This window comes from Carassius carassius, chromosome 38, assembly GCF_963082965.1.
Source record: "Carassius carassius chromosome 38, fCarCar2.1, whole genome shotgun sequence".
In the NCBI taxonomy this organism is placed as follows: domain Eukaryota; kingdom Metazoa; phylum Chordata; class Actinopteri; order Cypriniformes; family Cyprinidae; genus Carassius; species Carassius carassius.
In genome coordinates, this window is record NC_081792.1 from 2,785,290 (window position 1) to 2,804,275 (window position 18,986).

At 41.0% G+C, this 18,986-nt stretch overlaps 4 non-coding genes across 4 annotated transcripts; 3 read left to right on the forward strand and 1 right to left on the reverse strand.

Moving 5' to 3' along the window:
* Positions 1-428: 428 nt before the first annotated feature.
* On the forward strand, positions 429-500 carry trnac-gca (transfer RNA cysteine (anticodon GCA)). Its single transcript has one exon. It is a non-coding gene; the product is annotated as a tRNA-Cys (tRNA).
* A 5,976-nt stretch (positions 501-6,476) lies between these two features.
* trnac-gca (transfer RNA cysteine (anticodon GCA)) lies at positions 6,477-6,548 on the forward strand. The gene has a single exon. It is a non-coding gene; the product is annotated as a tRNA-Cys (tRNA).
* Positions 6,549-9,430: 2,882 nt separating this feature from the next.
* On the forward strand, positions 9,431-9,502 carry trnae-cuc (transfer RNA glutamic acid (anticodon CUC)). The gene has a single exon. It is a non-coding gene; the product is annotated as a tRNA-Glu (tRNA).
* Positions 9,503-9,768: 266 nt separating this feature from the next.
* trnae-uuc (transfer RNA glutamic acid (anticodon UUC)) lies at positions 9,769-9,840 on the reverse strand. Its single transcript has one exon. It is a non-coding gene; the product is annotated as a tRNA-Glu (tRNA).
* Between the last annotated feature and the right edge of the window lie 9,146 nt (positions 9,841-18,986).

The window sequence follows — 18,986 nt, forward strand, 5'->3', positions numbered from 1 at the left end:
TTGTAGAGTTGTTGATTCTGATTTGGAGTAACCAAAGACCTAAGTTTACAGTGAAGGAGTCAATGTTTGCTATTGTTGAATCGTAGGGTCTAACTTAATCTTTGGCTCTAACCACAGAAGTCTGTGGGGGTATGGCTCAATGAAAGAGCATTTTTCTGCAAAGATGTGGTGGGGGTATAGTTCAGTGGTAGAGCATTTGACTGCAGATCAATAGGTCCTTGTTTCAAATCTGGGTGCCCCTTGTGGATTTGGCAGTTTAGGAATAAGTGCAAACATATCTATACAGAAAGATTCTGTATGTGATTGTAACTCAGTGGTGCATCCTCTCGAGAGGATCTTTTTTGTATTTGGCATGCTTGTCATATCCATAAACTTTATTCAAAAGTGAGTCTGTCATCTTGTGTGAGGCTATGATCCAGGGAGTCTGTGGGGGTATAGCTCAGTGGTAGAGCATTTGACTGCAGATCAAGAGGTCCGTGGTTCAAATCCGGATTCCCCCCTTTGGATTTGGCATTTTAGGAACATGTGTAGCCATATCTTCCTGCCTTTTTGTGCTCATACTGTACGGGGTTATATCTCAATGGCAAGGCGTTTTATTGCAGATCAAGAGGTCCCCGGTTCAAATCTGGGTGCCCCCTTTGCATTTGGCATGTTAGGAATATGTGTAGCCATATCTTCCTGCCTTTTAGGAAGGTCCCAGGTTCATTCCATGTGCCTAATTTGGGCTTGGCATATTAGGAATAAACAAATCCTTGACAGAAATTAATTTTTGAGGTTTGTGCTCATGCAGTACAGGGTTATAGCTCAACGACAGAGCATTTGTCTGCAGATCAATAGGTCTACATTTTGGATCTGGCTTGCTTGACATAATCAACGACATGATTTCAAAGTGAGTCTGTAATCAAGTCGTCCACAGTTCAAATCTGGGTGTCTCCTTTGGACTTGTCTTATTTGGAGGTTTTGAGTTGTAGAGTCGTTGATTCGGATTTGGAGTAACCAAAGACCTGAGTTTACAGTGATAAAAGTGAGTTTACAGATATGAAGTGTTAAGAGGGCTGGAGGGAGAAGATGGAAAATAATGGTTTTTATGTATTTATTTTTATTTATTTTAATGGTTTTAATTTGTGTTACTTTTAATGCAAGGGGATTGATGGACATGCGTAAATTTGAAAAGGTGAAAGAAATGTGTAAAGGAGAGGATGTGATTTTATTACAAGAAACTAACTGGAGGGAAGAGTACATGACTGAAATAAGGAAAAGGTGGAGGGGAGAGATTTTATATAACAATGGTGATGGGAGGCTTGGAAGAGGAGTTGCGATTTTAATAAAAGAAAACTGTGGGGTATCATGTAAAACAATATATAATGACGTAGATGGGAAATGTATTGCGGTTGAAATGGAGTATGAGGAGAAAAAAGTTATTGTAGTTAATATTCATGCACCGACTGTAGAGAATGAAAAGAAGGAATATTTTAATGTATTACGAGATTTTTAAAAAAAGCATAAAGAAGTTATTATGATGGGTGATTTTAATACCGTTTTTAGTAAATTAGAAATGGGTGAGGGAATGGTTTTTAAAAATGATAAAGGAAGAAAAGAACTGAAATTATTAATGGAAGAAAATAATATGATTGATGTATGGAGAGAAAGAAATGAAAAAAAGAAAGAATATTCAAGGAGGCAATTAGTAGGGAATTTTATGTGTAAGACAAGGATTGATTTTATTTTGTGTACAAGGCACATTGAAGGATTTATCGGTAACATTAAATATGAAGAATCAAGCTTAAGTGACCATAAACCAATTTTTTTGCAAGTAGACTGGAGTTCAGTGAAAAGAAGGCCGGGTGTATGGGTTTTAAATGTAGAGGTTTTGAAGAATGAGGAGTATGTTTTAAGTATTAAAGAAATTATTGAAAAAGAAAAGGAGAATGAAATGTACAGTGAAGATAAAAGGATATGGTGGGAAAATGTTAAATATTTAGTTAAAAAATTCACAATAAAGTATTGCAAATTAATACAGATATGTAAGAGGAAGAAGGAGAGAGAAATAAGAGAAAAATTGGAAAAGGAATTAAATGAGAATGGGAAAGATATACAAAAAATAAAAGAACTGGAGGGAATATTGAAAGATATGGAAGAGAAAAAATATGAAGGAGCAAGACTAAGAAGTAAAGCTAAATATACTTTGGAGGGAGAAAAATGTACAAAATTTTTCTTTGATCTAGAAAAAATAAGAGGGAAAGCTGGAATGATTAAAGAAATAAGAGGAAAAAATGGTGTAGTGGTGGAAACAAATGAGGAAATATTAAAAGAAGTAATAGCATATTATGAGAACCTGTTTAGTAATGAGGGGTTGAAGGAAGAAGAGAAATTGGAGTTACTTAAGCAAATAAAAACAACAGTAGGAGAAGTAGACAAAAAGAGTGTGATGAAGAGATAAGAGAAGAAGAGATAAAAAGAACAATAAGTGAATTAAACAAAAATAAAAGTCCAGGTATAGATGGTTTGGGGAGTGAATTTTATATTGTTTTTAAAGATTTTTTAACCAGTATTTTAAAAGAAGTATATGAAGAGATCTTTAAAAAAGAGGAAATGAATCAGAGAATGGGGATGGGATTATTAAAGTTGATCTATAAAAGAAAAGGAGATAAAGTAGACTTAAAAAATTATAGACCAATTACAATGTTGAATACAGATCTGAATATTTTAACAAAAGTTTTAGCCAACAGATTGAAAGAGGTAATGCCAACCATCATTGAAACAAATCAAGTGTATGGAGTTAAAGGGAAAGATATAGCGGACACAACTTTAAGTATAATAGATGGGATAAGATATATGAAAGAAAAAAACAAAAAAGGATATGTTATTAATTTGGATTTCGAAAAGGCTTTTGATAGAGTGGAGCATGAATATTTATTTGGAATTTTAAGAAGGTACGGGTTTGGGGAAAATTTTATCAAGTGGATTACAATTTTATATAGGGGAGCAATAACAAGAATACAGTGTAATGGTTTTTTAACTGAATGTTTTAAAATTACTAGATCAATAAGACAAGGATGTCCATTATCAGCGCTTTTATATTCTTTAGTTGCAGAACCATTGGGATTAGCTATTAAAATAGATGAAGACATAAGAGGGATACACATTGAAGGAAGTGGGGGAAATGAAAAAATATTTCAATATGCAGATGATACGACAATAATAGTTAAAAATATAGAGAGTGTTAATAAAGTAATGGAAGTAGTACAGATGTTTTGTAGGGGATCAGGAGGTAAGATAAATGAAGAAATAACTATATATATGAGATTTGGAGGAGTGACTGTTTTAACAGAGTAATTTCATTTTAAAGAAACAAAAGAAATAAGGATTTTAGGTGTTTTAATGGGAAAAGAAGAAAGGAATGTTAAAGAAAAAATGTGGGAAGAAATAGTAAGAGGTATTGAAAGAAGGTTAAATTTTTGGAAATTGAGGACATTAAGTTTAAAAGGGAAGGTTTTAATATTAAATGTGTTAATGGTGTCAAAGCTGTGGTATGTTTTATATGTGACTGCTATGCCAATGTGGGTGGAGAAAAGGTTGAAAAAATGTTTTTTAGATTTTTTATGGAATAGTAAACCGTCAAGAATTGCATATAGTACATTAATAGGAGAAGTAGGGAAAGGAGGGATGGGATTAATGTTGAACAGAGAAAAAATAGCTTAAGAATTAAAATAGTAAAAAAAATATCTAGATGATGGTCACAAAACTGCATGGAAAAAGACAATGGAATATTTTTTAAACAAATGTGGGGATTTTAACATGGGGGATGGGATTTTATGGATGAAAACAAAGAATTGGATGACAGAGTGCTTACCAGAGTTTTATAGGGAAATGTTTAGTGCCTGGGGAAAATTTTTAGATAGACTTGAGTATGATCCACATGGGAGAGAAAATATTTTAAATCAACCTCTGTTTTTAAACCAAAACATTTTAAAACAAAACAAAGGAATTTTTTTAAAGAAATAGATGGAAGTGGGGATAACAAGAGTGAGAGATGTTTTGTATGAATTTAAAGAAGGGTTTTTACCTACACAATTTATTGTAGATGCAATGGAGGAGGCAAAAGAGGATTACAGTGAACAAGTAATAAAAATAAATATGAAATCATTAAAAATGCAATACCTAAAGAGTGGATAAAAAGAATAGAAAGTATGGAAGGAGAGCCAAAAGAGAAATGTATTCATGTGAAATTAGGGGAAAAACTGTATGATTTTAAGGAATGTACTGTGAAAATGATTTATTGTGCTTTTAGAGATGATGTTTTTAAAGAGCCAATTGCAAATGGTTACTGGGTGCAGAAATTCAAAGATTTAAAAAAAGAGTGTATATGGAGAAACATGACGGGGAAATGTGTGGAAACAAAATTGGAATGTTTGGAGTATTTTATAAGGCATAAAGTGGTTTTTACTGATGTTATTTTAAATAAAATAGGAATGGAAGAAAATGCTCTGTGTAAAGTGTGCCAGGAAGAGGAAGAGGGGATATTACATATGTTTTTACATTGTAGAGAGCTAGAGGACTTTTTAAGGAAATGTAAATGTTTAATTAAAGATGTGACTGAGGAGTGGGATGAAAATGTAATGGAATGGAACAGAGTTGTGAAGTTTGGTTGGGAAAAAAAGTGTCAAAACAAAAGTTTCATTAATCTGTGTGTAATGCTAATGAAAAGTGCAATATGGGACAGAAGAACTGTGGCTAAAAAGGAAAAAATTGTGTTGGATGTTTGGAGGGTGTTTAAAAGAAAAACAGAATTATATATTGAAAGACTGTATGTGTACTTTAAAGGTGTAAATATGTTAGACTCTTTTTATGATGTTTTTACCCCAAAAGTTTATTGTATTTTAAATGATTTAATGTGGAAGCTGCCAGGAAGTGAAGGACATTTTTAAATTATCTATGTAAAGGAAAGATGTGTAATGTAGAGATATGTAAAGACAATGTTCTGTATTTTCTATTGATTGTGTTTAATCTATTGTATTTTATTGATTGAAATTTCTTAATAATAATAATAAAAAAAAATAAAAAATAAAAAACATAATCAACGACATGATTTCAAAGTGAGTCTGTAATCAAGTTGTCCACAGTTCAAATCTGGGTGTCTCCTTTGGACTTGTCTTATTTGGAGGGTTTGAGTTGTAGAGTTGTTGATTCTGATTTGGAGTAACCAAAGACCTAAGTTTACAGTGAAGGAGTCAATGTTTGCTATTGTTGAATCGTAGGGTCTAACTTAATCTTTGGCTCTAACCACAGAAGTCTGTGGGGGTATGGCTCAATGAAAGAGCATTTTTCTGCAAAGATGTGGTGGGGGTATAGTTCAGTGGTAGAGCATTTGACTGCAGATCAATAGGTCCTTGTTTCAAATCTGGGTGCCCCTTGTGGATTTGGCAGTTTAGGAATAAGTGCAAACATATCTATACAGAAAGATTCTGTATGTGATTGTAACTCAGTGGTGCATCCTCTCGAGAGGATCTTTTTTGTATTTGGCATGCTTGTCATATCCATAAACTTTATTCAAAAGTGAGTCTGTCATCTTGTGTGAGGCTATGATCTAGGGAGTCTGTGGGGGTATAGCTCAATGGTAGAGCATTTGACTGCAGATCAAGAGGTTACCGGGACAAATCCGGGTGGCCCCCTTGGATTTGGAATGTTAGGAATATGTGTAGCCATATCTTCCTGCCTTTTTGTGCTCATACTGTACAGGGTTATATCTTAATGGCACGGCGTTTGATTGCAGATTAAGAGGTCCCAGGTTCATTCCATGTGCCTAATTGCAGTTTGGCATATTAGGAATAAACAAATCCTTGACATAAGTTCATTTTTGTGGTTTGTGCTCATGCAGTACGGGTTATAGCTCAACGACAGAGCATTTGTCTGCAAGTCAATAGGTCTACTATTTTGATCTGGCTTGCTTGACATAATCAATGACATGATTTCAAAGTGAGTCTGTAATCAAGTTGTCCACAGTTCAAATCTGGGTGTCCCCTTTGGACTTGTCTTATTTGGAGGTTTTGAGTTGTAAAGTTGTTGATTCGGATTTGGAGTAACCAAAGACCTGAGTTTACAGTGAAGCAGTCAATGTTTGATATTGTTGAATCGTAGGATCTAACTTAATCTTGCTCTAAGCACAGAAGTCTGTGGGGGTATGGCTCAATGAAAGAGCATTTTTCTGCAAAGATGTGGGGCTATAGTTCAGTGGTAGAGCATTTGAGTGCAGATAAAAAGGTCCTCGGTTCAAATCCGAGTGCCGCTTATGGATTTGCCAGATTAGGAATAAGTGCAAACATATCTTTATGGAAAGATTCTGTATGTGATTGTAACTCAGTGGCACATCCTCTCGAGAGGTTCATTTTTTGCATCTGGCATGCTTGTCATATCCAAAAACTTTATTCAAAATTGAGTCTGTCATCTTGTGTGAGGCTATGATCCATGCAGTCTGTGGGGGTATAGCTCAGTGGTAGAGCATTTGACTGCAGATCAAGAGGTCCCCGGTTCAAATCTGGGTGCCCCCTTTAGATTTGGCAGGTTAGGAATATGTGTAGCCATATCTTCCTGCCTTTTTGTGCTCATACTGTACGGGTTTATATCTCAATGGCACGGCGTTTGATTGCAGATCAAGAGGTCCCAGGTTCATTCCATGTGCCTAATTTGGGCTTGGCATATTAGGAATATACAGACCCTTGACATGAATTCATTTTTGAGGTTTGTGCTGCCTTATTTGGAGGTTTTGAGTTGTAGAGTTGTTGATTCGGATCTAACTTAATCTTTGGCCCTAAGCACAGAAGTCTGTGGGGGTATGGCTCAATGAAAGAGCATTTGACTGCAGATCAAGAGGGCCCCGGTTCAAATCTGGTTGCCCCTTGTGGATTTGCCAGTTTAGGAATAAGTGCAAACATATCTATAAAGAAAGATTCTATGTGATTGTAACTCAGTGGTGCATCCTCTCGAGAGGATCTTTTTTGTATTTGGCATGCTTGTCATATCCATAAACTTTATTCAAAAAGTGGCCTGTTGCTTTAGGTCTGCGATTGTAACAATGTGATAATAATTTGTCTACACACTGACCACATGTATGGAAAGTGCGCCAGAAGCCAATGGCCAGTTTAAGGTTTCCAAATACCATATGGTCTAGCGCTTAGGATTCCTGGTTTTCACCCAGGCGGCCCAGGTTTGACTCCCGGTATGGGAACGCATGCTCCTTTTTGATTCCCTCCTCAAAAATCCAGCACATCTTCCTGCACCAGATTATTCGCTCCTTCAGTTTAACTCAGTTTACAACTTATTCTAAATGTCCAGGTGGCAATTAGTGATAAGGCTTCAAAATGGCAAGCCCATGACATCAAAACCACATGGCATTATACCCTTCTGAAGTAATGAAGCAGTTACAGAGTAGCGATGAAATTGTTCATTCGAAAATCAACTGGCTGCCAGCCTGCAGTTTATTTCCCCTATAAGCGCCGAGCTTGTCGGAGTGCTTGTGAGATGAATGGCAATACCGAAGCATGTCCGTGTCTTCCCTAGACATCTGAAAGGGTGTGCAGAATATGTCTTTTTTGGAAAAAAAGAAGAATGCCTGAAGATTTGCCTTTTCTTCTGGATTTTGGAGAAGAGAAAAAAAACACAACAACAAAATAAGCCAGAGAAATACAAGCACAGAGCAAGCCGGCCAGGAGTCAAACCTAGAATCTTCTGATCCGTAGTCAGACACGTTAGCCATTGCGCCACTGGCCCACCAATAGTAAAGACTCCTGATTGCTACAGAGTTGTTGGTTTTAGATGTGACAGTGGCAAGCATTGCTGTCTGCTTATTCTCACCTTGTTTTCAGGAGGTAAGCCCACCAGCCCATTAACCCACCAGCCCATTAACCCACCAGCCCACCAGCCCATTAACCCACCAGCCCCTCCCTGGTGGTCTAGTGGTTAGGATTCAGCGCTCTCACCACCGCAGCCCGGGTTCGATTCCCGATCAGGGAAAGCTCTTTTTGCTTCCAATTGTGGACTGCAAATTCAAGCTCTGCTAACAGCTGCAAGAAAGCCAGCTCCAAACCAAAAAAATGGTGAGCACTTGAAAAAAAGACCTCCTTCGAGCCAGCGACCTAAGGATTGCCAACACTCCAACCTACAGTCCTCCGCTCTACCAGCTGAGCTTTCGAAGGGGCAAAGTGTTAGACAGAACCTCGACATATCACGGTATTGTAGCTATACTGCTGGCCAAAAAGTCACTTCTGCTGCAGGAAGATGTGCTGGATTTTTGAGGAGGGAATCAAAAAGGAGCATGCGTTCCCATACCGGGAGTCAAAACTGGGCCGCCTGGGTGAAAACCAGGAATCCTAAGCGCTAGACCATATGGGATTTGGAAACCTTAAACTGGTCATTGGCTTCTGGCGCACTTTCCATACATGTGGTCAGTGTGGGCGCAGGATCTTGTAGTGGCCTGTTGCTTTAGGTCTGAGACTGTAACAATGTGATAATAATTTGGCAAAACAAGAATTATCCATAAGGACGGTTTTCTGAATTATATAGTGTTGTATGCATTCAAGGGATCTGTTTTTTTTACTAACCCCGGGAGTTCAGTTTATTTGGGCAGATTCCTGTGATTGCTGAATTGATACCTTGAACTGGTACTTAAGCTCTTGTCCAGGTGAAAATACTTGTGTCATGCATCTGAAAACACACATTGCAACCGTTATCTAGATGAAAATCTGACTATCATCGGTCAGTCAAAGTACAAAATTGACATATTGTGAGGTTAATAATGAAAGTGAGACCAATTTTTAATCCGCAAAGTTGCTGATTATTCGCTCGTTCAGTTTAATACAGATTACAATTTATTCTCAATGTCCAGGTGGCAATTAGTGATAAGGCTTCAAAATGGCAAGCCCGTGACATCAAAACAACATGGCATTACACCCTTCAAAGTAATGAAGCAGTTACAGAGTAGCGATGAAATTGTTCATTCGAAAATCAACTGGCTGCCAGCCTGCAGTTTATTTCCCCTTTAATCGTCGAGCTTGTCGGAGTGCTTGTGAGACGAATGACAATACCGAAGCATGTCCGTGTCTTCCCTAGATATCGGAAAGGGTGTGCAGAATATGTCTTTTTTGGAAAAAAATAAGAATGCCTGAAGATTTGCCTTTTCTTCTGGATTTTGGAGAAGAAAAAAAAAACACAGCAACAAAATAAGCTGGAGAAAAACAAGCACAGAGCGAGCCAGCCAGGAGTCGAACCTAGAATCTTCTGATCCGTAGTCAGACACATTATCCATTGCGCTACTGGCCCACCGCTAGTAAAGACACCTGATTGCTACAGAGTTGTTGGTTTTAGATGAGACAGTGGCACTCATTGCTGTCTGCTTATTCTCACCTTGTTATCAGGAGGTAAGCCCACCAGCCCCTCCCTGGTGGTCTAGTGGTTAGGATTCGGCGCTCTCACCGCCGCGTCCCGGGTTCGATTCCCGGTCAGTGATAGCTCTTTTGGCTTCCAATTGTGGACTGCGAATTCAAGCTCTGCTAACAGCTGCGAGAAAGCCAGCTCCAAAGCAAAAAAAATGGTGAGCACTTGAAAAAAAGTCCTCCTTCGAGCCGGCGACCTAAGGATTGCCAACACTCCAACCTACAGTCCTCCACTCTACCAGCTGGGCTATCGAAGGGGCAAAGTGTTAGACAGAACCTCGACATCTGGTGCAGGAAGATGTGCTGGATTTTTGAGGAGGGAAGCAAAAAGGAGCATGCGTTCCCATACCGGGAGTCGAACCCAGGCCGCCTGGGTGAAAACCAGGAATCCTAACCGCTAGACCATATGGGATTTGGACACCTAAAACTGGCCATTGGCGAACTTTCCATACATGTGGTCAGTGTGGGCGCAGGATCTTGTAGTGGCCTGTTGCTTTAGGTCTGCGACTGTAACAATGTGATAATAATTTGGCAAAACAAGAATTATCCAATAGGACGGTTTTCTGAATTATATAGTGTTGTATGCATTCAAGGGATCTGTTTTTTTTACTTACCCCGAGGGTTCAGTTTTTTTTGGGCAGATTCCTGTGATTGCTGAATTGATACCTTGAACTGGTAATTAAGCTCTTGTCCAGGTGAAAATACTTGTGTCATGCATCTGAAAACACACATTGCAACCGTTATCTAGATGAAAATCTGCCTATCATCGGTCTGTCAAGGTACAAAATTGACATATTGTGAGGTTAATAATGACAGTGAGACCAATTTTTTTATCCACAAAGTTGCTGATTATTCGCTCGTTCAGTTTAATGCAGATTACAATTTATTCTCAATGTCCAGGTGGCAATTAGTTATAAGGCTTCAAAATGGCAAGCCCGTGACATCAAAACAACATGGCATTACACCCTTCAAAGTAATGAAGCAGTTACAGAGTAGCGATGAAATTGTTCATTCGAAAATCAATTGGCTGCCAGCAAGCAGTTTATTTCCCCTATAATCGCTGAGCTTGTCGGAGTGCTTGTGAGACGAATGGCAATACCGAAGCATGTCCGTGTCTTCCCTAGACATCGGAAAGGGTGTGCAGAATATGTCTTTTTTGGAAAAAAAGAAGAATGCCTGAAGATTTGCCTTTTCTTCTGGATTTTGGAGAAGAGAAAAAAAACACAACAACAAAATAAGCCGGAGAAAAACAAGCACAGAGCAAGCCAGCCAGGAGTGGATCCTAGAATCTTCTGATCCGTAGTCAGACGCCTTATCCATTGCGCCAAGGCCGGCGCCAATTAGTCGAGGTAAAGATCCTAAAAGACGCATAGGGACGCGAGTTCGCGGCCCACTCCGAACAGTGATGGAATTCCTGGAATGTGTCCGCTTTGACGCTGCTGATGCACGCGTACGTAATCATCATTCTCCCCCACTACATTTAGTAGTTAATGCCCACCTCCAATATACGTGATACATGAGTCTGATGTGATTGCTTTATCCGGAGATTGGAGGAAAAAAAAGACGAGAGGAGAGGCGCTATTAGAATAGGTGTGCAAAAAGGTTGGTTCTAATCGAAATCTACTGTTTTAATAACACAAAAAGAAACTTGAGTTAAGCCTTCATATTTTTCCAGATACGTTTTTTGTTTAGTTAAGTGTCTGATTGAACACAGGAAATGTGTTTGCCTGTTTTATTTTGATTCGTTTTCGAGTGAAAGACGTTGAGGCCTGTGTGAATATACAGCGATTTCAGTTAGAAAGATTGTCACGTTAGTCTTATTTTATACTATTAATTGGCTGTTACAAGTAAAACAGTCGATGTGGGAAGAGTAAGAGGAGATCAGATAGCCCTGTTGAGCCACCGGAAGCGCTCACAGGTCCTCTGATAACGAGGGACTGTACAGCTGCAACCGGATAGCACGGCCAGCCACCGGGAGTGTTGGGTGTTCCTCCGGCATCGAGGGAGCGACGGCTGTTAGTGGAGTTGGTGCGAGCCGAGTTTGACGAAAATCGGGACCGCGTATGGACTTACAGGTACTGCTTATGGGTCTTATTTTAGCTCATTGAAGAGAGAAGAGGCCAGTTTGCATTTTAAAGGCCACTACGCACCCAAGCAAAGAATCAGACCTGCATCGAGGTTGGGTTTGAGTGTGTTTATGGTGTGAGTGGGCCCACTTTTTAACTATTGTTATTTTTCTGTATATTAAGTTTACGGTTACAGTTCGTAAAACGCTGAAACGTGTTACTGGGATTACTAGTGTTATATCAGTGCTCTAAGTAGTAAGCGAATTAAGTGGATTTATTATTCACTGATAATTCTCAGTTTGTGTTGCAAAGAGTGTACATATAGTGTCAAATAAGAGAAACGAAAAAGTTTTGAGACTTGTAAACTTGGGTATATTTCCCTAAGGGATTTTCTAAGTATTCTAATCCATGTATTACTGGTTTATCAGTATTGAATATTAATACCTGTACTTATTCAAATTGAAATGACCTATTGGTTATTGCTAATATCTATCATCTGAATATTTATATCTGATATTTATACCATCCTATTAATATATAAATTTAATTATATATTGTATTTTCCTTATTAGTATTATTATTATTATTATTATTAATATATATATATTTTTTTGTTTGTTAAATAAATTATTTCTTTTGGATACGTGTTTCAGATTAGTTATTTAGGAAACCAATAACTCTCTTCAAAACATGTTATCAGAGATGGGGGCTTAAATTAAAGTCGAGAGACACTAATAAAAGGAACCCGGTGCTACACCCATTAGAACTTAGGTCAGGACACACCTAGGAGGGCAGGGGGCGCTACATAAAGTGGGGCCTCGTCCGGGATTTTTCTTTCCCTCCCTGGTACCTTTCAGAAGAGAGAAATAAACACGTGTCAATACTCCTTGATCCCTGAGAAGAAAACAGACATTTGGTGCATTTAACTTCTTGTTGAAAATGTCTCGCAGAAGTAACCCTCCTACTCAAAGTGAACTTGTTGACTGGTGCAGATAGGCCGGGATTGACCTTGCTCACTCCTTGATGCTAACAAGTGTACCCAGATCAACTGAGATTGCACGCATTGAATAAGTAGCGGAGAGCGTGAAAGCTTTTGGAAGAGTGCGCGTTCGAGACACAAGATGTGGAGTCTCTCCAGATACCCTACTTGTGCTGTGTGAATGCAGAGAGTCTGTAGACCCCACACGCTGCCCTATAGAACTAAAGCCGTCCGATGATGAGACCTGGAGGATAATTACGGGCGTTGAAAAAACCCCAACAGGCACTGTTCCCTCAGGATTTGCTGACAAGCTCTCCCAGTTTCTTCAGGATGAAGGGAAGTCCATGACAGATCTACAAGCACTATTTCCTCCCCTAAGTGCAAGTCCCAGTTCCACTGAGTCAATTATTCGTGCAGTGGGTGAGATCCTAGAGAAAACCATAAGACCACCAAGTGATAGCAATGCTTACCGTCGTTTACGTACCTTCTCTGGTATTGTTCCGACCCCCACGGGAGAAGAAACCATGGAACACTGAATAGAGCAAGATAAGATGATGATAACTGAATGTGAATGCTCAGAGAAAGAGAAACGGAGACGAATTGTGGAAAGCTTAAAAGGACCAGCCCTAGAAATCATTAAAGCTGTCCGTATGTCCAGTCCTGATGCCAGCTCGCAGCAGTACCTTGAAGCTCTGGAAAGTACTTTTGGCTCCTCGGAGTCCGGAAAGGATTTGTATTTCGCTTTTCGGCTTCTTCGACAGCGTCCAGGTGAGACACTTTCTGATTTCCTGAGAAGGGTTGAAAAATCACTGACAAAAGTTGTGCAAAGAGGTGGACTGTCTCCCGCCAATGTTGACAAGGCAAGAGTGGAACAACTGATTCGTGGAGCCGTCGAATCTGATATGATGCTTTTGCAATTGAGGTTAAGGGAGAGAAAAGAAAACCCACCAACTTTCTGAGCCTGTTGAATGAGATTAGGGAGGCTGAAGAAATTGAAGTCACTAGACGCAAGTTTACTGCTACTGCAAAGTCCATACACTTGCAGGACGAGGGGAATAACTGTCCAGCTTTTGTGCGTGAACTTAAAGCAGAAATTCAAGAACTGAGGGCTCAGCTCGAAAGTGACCGCTTGAATAGCCTACCAGCATCCTCCATGATGTTAGAATCCAGAACCAAGCTATGTAAAACAAGCCCCTCCGATCACAAAGGAGTAACAAAGGATTCTGAAGTTCAGTCTTTGAGAAAGCAAGTACTTCAGCTGCAACAACAGCTAGCAGTAATGAGTGTCAGTTCAAGTAGTTCAGCTAGTCATGCCCAGTTAACCCAACCACATGCTTCAGTCCAGCAGCGATCCAAGCCCTCAAGGAACATGGAAGATTACTTTTGCTACCGGTGTGGAGAAGACGGACACATCTCTACAAAGTGTCAAGCACCCTAAAATGCCTCACAGGTGATCACTATATTAATCCATTCATCACGGAAAGCAAAAGAAATGAGGAATGATCCAAACAACAGCAGCCCGTCTGGAGAGCAAGTCTGTTTTTCTAAAAACAGTCATGTGCACAGCAGTGAGCCAAATGGTCTGCCCAAGGGACTAGTTGGGCCCGCCTCGACCGTGGAGGTAAAGATTGGTGGCCATCCGTGCCAGGCTTTGTGGGACAGTGGGTCTCAAGTTACCATTGTCTTTGACTCCTGGTATTCCCGAAACCTACCTGATGTACCCATCCATCCCCTTGCTGGATTATCCATTTGGGGTCTCAGCTCATGCAGTTATCCCTACAAAGGATACATTGTCATAGATGTTACCTTCCCTGTAACTCTCACTGGTGCTGAAGAGACCATATCCATCCTGGCCTTGGTCTGCCCAGACCCCCAAGGACCGACACAATTCCCAGTAATCATTGGAACCAATGCCAGCTTCTTTCAACGACTGACAGCATATAATGGGACTACTAGTGGAAAAAACAGTGCCCATTCGCTGAGAATTCAGACACCCCCAGTCCGTATTTTACCTCAAAGTGGACAAAATTCTGCAGCAGATCGACCCGAAGGCAAAGTGATATGGGAGGGCCCTGGAATTTTCAAAGTCCCATCACGAGGGGAGCGGTATGCCTTATGCAAAGTTGAGTCTGACAAACCCTTGAGGAAAGATATCTTCCTCATTGAAGCCTCCACTGTAGATCCACTTCCTGCAGGGCTGTTTGTTTCCCCTGTAGTAATGCCTTCATCAGCTGTGGATGTGAATAACTTCAGAGTCCTGATTCACAATGAGACGAGCAAAGATCTCTCAATTCCAGTTGGTACTGTAGTTGCCCATGTATTCCCTACAGACACAGTTACAGTGGCTCATGACATTCCAGAATCCAAAGGACCCCTTAATCCGGAGTTATTCAACTTTGGGGAGGCCCCTATACCTGCTGGCTGGGAGAAGAGATTACGTTTGAAGTTAGCGGAGCGGAGTAATGTGTTCTCCACCGAGGAATGGGACGTAGGCTTAGCCAAAGATGTCACTCACCAGATCAGACTGAGTGATCCTCGCCCCTTCTGAGAACGTCCACGGCGCATTGCCCCAGCCGACATTGATGACGTAAGACGCCACCTTAAAGATCTTCTAGCGGCAGGCATCATCCAAGAGTCCCGAAGTCCGTATGCATCACCAATCGTGATAGCTCGGAAAAAAAATGGTGCCGTACGGATGTGCATCGATTATCGGACCTTAAACAGCCGCGCTATACCAGATCAATATGTCACTCCCAGGATTGATGATGCCCTAGACTGTTTGACTGGTAGCCGATGGTTTTCAGTCCTAGACCTGCGAAGCGGCTATTATCAAATAGCTATGTCCGCTGAGGACCGAGAAAAGACTGCCTTTATATGTCCGCTGGGGTTCTACCAATTTCAACGAATGCCACAAGGTATCACTGGGGCCCCAGCGACATTTCAGAGGCTCATGGAGAGGGTGGTAGGTGACATGCACCTCCTACAGGTAATCGTCTACCTTGATGACCTTATAGTCTTCGGCAGAACACTCGAAGAACACGAGGAGCGACTAATGAAGGTACTGGATCGCCTGGAGGAATGGGGGTTAAAAGTCTCTATCGACAAGTGTCAGTTTTGTCAGCAACAGGTCAAATATGTGGGGCATATTGTTTCAGCTGCAGGAATAGCTCCAGATCCAGAGAAAGTGTCAGCCGTAACTCAGTGGAAAGAACCTACAGACCTGAAATCCCTACGGTCTTTCCTAGAATTTTGCGGTTTCTATCGCCGTTTCATTAAGGGGTACTCCTCTGTAGTAGGAACTTTGATGGAGCTCACGAAAGGCTACCCACCTGTAAAAGGATCAGGAAAGAGGAATGGAAAGAACTACTACAAGGAGGCTGACCCCTTTGGAGCACAATGGGACAAGTCCTGTGGAGAAGCCTTCAAAGCCATTATACACTGCCTAACCAATGCACCAGTTATGGCCTTCGCTGATAACTCCCTGCCTTATGTACTCCACGTTGATGCTAGTCTGAGTGGCCTTGGTGCTGTGTTGAACCAGGAGCATCCTGAGGGACTTCGACCCATCGCCTTTGCTAGCAGAAAGTTGAGTACTTCGGAGCAGTGTTACCACATTCACCAGTTAGAATTCCTGGCATTGAAGTGGGCTGTCGTTGATAAGTTTCACGACCACCTATATGGAGCTCAATTTGTTGTGAGAACCGATAACAATCCACTTACCTATGTACTGACTAGTGCGATGCTGAATGCAACGGGACATCGTTGGTTAGCCGCCTTAGCTACCTACAACTTCAGCCTGCAATACAAGTCTGGAAAACATAACACTGACGCAGATGTGCTATCCCGATATCCTACCAACCCTGCTGTGTCTGCCTCTTGGACTGAAATTCCACAGTCTGGGGTCAAAGCAATCTGCCAGTTGGCCAGTTATTCTGGGAATGACGAATCCGTCCGGATGGTGGACCATTTAGGAGTTTCACCTGATAGCATACCTTCTGCTTACTCTTGCCCGATTTCACTTGAAATGTGTCATATGGAGCAGTTGTCCCATGAAGACCTGAAGATGTCACAAGAAAAAGACCCTGTTATCGGAGTGGTGAAACATGACATTGAAGTTGGCAAAGTGCTTACCACTCAGAAGAGCTCCGATCCAGTGCTAAATCTCCTACAGCGTCAAGGCCCAAATCTGGTCGTTCGAAATCAGTTGTTATACAGAGTTTCCCAAAGCCCCTGTGGAAAAGAGAGTTCAGCTGGTTCTGCCAGCCAAATATCATCAGACCGTCCTGCACTCTCTACATGATGATTCTGGTCACCTTGGGGTGGATCGGACAACGGAGCTAATAAGAGATCGATTTTACTGGCCCCGCATGGCCCTCGACATTGAGCAGTACATAAAGACTTGTGGTTCTTGTATTACAAGAAAGACATTACCTCAAAAGTCTGCTCCCCTGAGCCATATTACCAGTAATGGTCCGCTAGACTTGATATGCATCGATTTCTTGTCTCTGGAGCCAGACACCAAGGGTATTGCCAATATACTAGTAGTAACTGATCACTTCACTCGATACGCTCAGGCGTTTCCTACCAAAGACCAGCGAGCAGTCACTGTGGCAAAAGTTCTGGTGGAAAAATTCTTCGTACACTATGGACTGCCATCACGCATTCACTCTGATCAGGGATGCGATTTCGAATGCCGACTGATAAGAGAACTCTTGGGAATGTTTGGAATCCGAAAATCGAGGACGACACCCTATCACCCCCAAGGTGATCCACAACCAGAACGCTTTAACCGTACCATACTCTGGATCCGGCTAATAAGAGTAAGTGGAGTCAATACATCCCTCAGCTTGTACATGCTTATAATTGTACAAAGAATGAGGCAACGGGCTATTCTCTTTATCGTCTTCTCTTCGGGCGGGAGGCTCGACTGCCCATCGATGTGTGTTTCGGTACCTCCCCTGGTAATCAGAAAGGAGTTAATCATTTGCAGTACGTACAGAGAATGAAGAAAGATCTTCAGCAGGCATATCAACTAGCGGCTGAGACTTCCCTGAAGGTTCATCAACGAAACAAGAGGCTTTATTATCAAAGAGTGAAACCACAAACCTTGGAAAGGGGAGACCGAGTCCTCATCAGAAACCTTGCCTGCACAGGAAAACATAAACTTCAAAACCGCTGGAACTCTTTGCCTTATGTGGTCATTGAGAAGTTTAAAGACTTACCAGTCTATAAACTGGAGCCAGAGAGAGGAATGGGTGGAATAAGGACCCTTCACAGAGACCACCTGTTACCCATTGGAGACAAGGTGAGGTTCTCGAAGCCTGGGGACTTGAACCAACTGGTACAGCCACCTGTAACAAGAGCACAAATGCTTAAAAGAAGACAAAGAAAACAGAACGAATATAATGTTGATTAGATTGACTGTGACAGCCAAGAATTTTCGGAGAGTGAGAATGATGATCGCTGCTATTACAGCCCAGCAAGGATCAGCTACCAAAGGCCAATATCACCTCAACGTGACTTGGAACCTGTAATTGAACCTCCTGTAGTTGTACCAGAGCTTATTCAGGAGTGTGCAGGGAGAGAGGATCCACCAGAAAATGAACCCCAAGAGATCCTTAATCCGTTTCCTGAAGTTGAGAATGCTCAGAGTTTAGAAGGGGGAGAAGAGGACACAATGAATGTACCCCCTGATGAACCAGTACCACTGGTGTGTCGTAAATCCCAGAGAGAAGTAAGACCAGTGATTAAGCTGTGTTATGATGAACTAGTACATCCAGCGGACATTGAAGAGCTGTCCAAAGCAAAGAAGGTCTGCCACACTGTATGGTGCCACCCAATGGCCCAATGCCCCCAGTGTGTTCCTACAATCCCCTGTCCTACTGTCCGAACAGTAATTCAGTCCTAAAAAATTTCTAGTCTCATGAGGGCATGAGAAGTTAGAAGGGGGAGGGTGTAACCCCCTTATCTGGCAGGGTTATATAAATATAAAACAGTTTGATGCAAAGTTTTCACGTATAATGTCCGATTTATAATAGCCATATGGGTTATTAGTGAAAGTAAGTCAACATAACCATATTTTGTTAAGATTAGTCCTTTTAAAGGTTTTACTATGCATCTTCTACAAAGAGCTTGTATAAGTGCGTTTCCCCTTTAAGAGAATGAGTGAAACTTTCAGGGTTGGTTGATATGTTCTTGAACAAAAACGTGGATTTTGCTATCAGGTTAGATCGATTCCTGTTTGATTGGACATTTAGTAGTTAATGCCCACCTCCAATATACGTGATACGTGAGTCTGATGTGATTGCTTTATCCGGAGATTGGAGGAAAAAAAAGACGAGAAGAAGGCGTTATTAGAATAGGTGTGCAAAAAGGTTGGTTCTAATCGAAATCTACCGTTTTAATAACACAAAAAGAAACTTGAGTTAAGCCTTCATATTTCTCCAGATACGTTTTTTGTTTAGTTAAGTGTCTGATTGAACACAGGAAATGTGTTTGCCTGTTTTATTTTGA